Raw genomic sequence first — 1,397 nt, 5'->3', positions numbered from 1 at the left:
AAAGAGGAAATACTGCTTAACTGTTGGGAAACATTAAGAAGTCTTTAAGAGACCAAGTGCATATTCATAGAACAACCATTAGAAGTATATCACCTTGAAACCTGAAGCATAATATCTAATCAAATTGGGGAACACAACCTTAGTCTCTCTCTCTCACATTAATTACATTTTAAGTCAAAGTATTAAATTACATTATTCAAAAATCAATTCAAACTATCCGGAATAGGATTAAAGCATTTAAAGACCGGTATCACATACGATTAGTACTCTTTTCTCTCCATATTCCCTGTGGGATTCGACCCCAACCTTGTTGGGTTACTATATTTGACAACGTCCGCTTTACGCCATTAATAGGTGTAATTTGAGCGTATCAAATTTTGGCGCCGCTGCCGGGGACTACGGTTTAGAAATTACTAATTGTTGTGCACTATTCTTTAAAACTTTTTCTATTCCATCACAGCTCGTTTGCTGTTTTAGTGAACCAGGTGAACATGGCTGGAAGACCCCATCGCAATCAAGGGAACCAAGGGGGGATCCAAGTGAACCATCCTGCACCAGAAGAAGAGGAGGATGAGAATGTATTTGCAGAAGTCATCGACGAAGCTGATTATGCTTCTGCTGTAGTTCCCCCGAGAACAGGAAATGCTAATTTCAAAATTGATAGTTCTATCTATCAGCTATTGAAACTTGAAGGCTATTTCCGAAATTCTTCGGAGGACTGTCCACTTCGACACCTAAAGAATTTCATGCATGTATGTTCCCAACAATCTCAAGGTGTTGTTCCTGCTGATGCACTGCGACTGCGGGTTTTCAAATATTCCTTAGCTGGCCAAGCTAGGGAATGGTATGAAAAGCTCCCGAGCAATACTATTCATACCTGGAATGAGCTGGCCAATATCTTTCTAAAAAAATGGTTCCCACCCAGCAAAAAGGCTGAGCTTCGGGATAAGATTTTTGGGTTTAAACAACTTCCAGGGGTACAACTATATGCTGCATGGGAGAGGTTCAAATATTATCTAGCTCAATCTCCGACTCATGGATTTCCAGATGCAATTCTCACAGAGAAGTTCTACAAGGGGCTAGATACAATGAATCAAATAGCTGTCAACACTGCAGCTGGGGGATGCTTCATGGACAAATCCTTTGTCAACATCACCCGGTTGCTCGACAAGCTTACTACCCATAATCAAGCCTGGCATTCGAGTGATAGCGAAATCCTATCATATGGTAGTCCCTCTGTGGCCGCGGTGGCCAAAGAAAATCATGAGCGAGATCATGCGTTCGCTCAATTGCAAACCACCGTGGATTTATTATCCAAAAGGCTTATGGAGAAAGAGGCCAAATGTGTAAATGCTGTCGATGAGATGCCACCTTATGCTCCCGGAATGTATCAAGTT

General features: G+C 41.6%; 1 non-coding gene across 1 annotated transcript; it reads right to left on the bottom strand.

The window, feature by feature from the left end:
- Nucleotides 1-935: 935 nt before the first annotated feature.
- On the bottom strand, nucleotides 936-1,042 carry LOC132616373 (small nucleolar RNA R71). The gene has a single exon (XR_009573158.1). It is a non-coding gene; the product is annotated as a small nucleolar RNA R71 (small nucleolar RNA).
- Between the last annotated feature and the right edge of the window lie 355 nt (nucleotides 1,043-1,397).

This window comes from Lycium barbarum, chromosome 10, assembly GCF_019175385.1.
Source record: "Lycium barbarum isolate Lr01 chromosome 10, ASM1917538v2, whole genome shotgun sequence".
Lineage (NCBI taxonomy): Eukaryota > Viridiplantae > Streptophyta > Magnoliopsida > Solanales > Solanaceae > Lycium > Lycium barbarum.
Note: the sequence above shows the minus strand (reverse complement) of the source record. Positions and strands in the feature narration are given on the sequence as shown.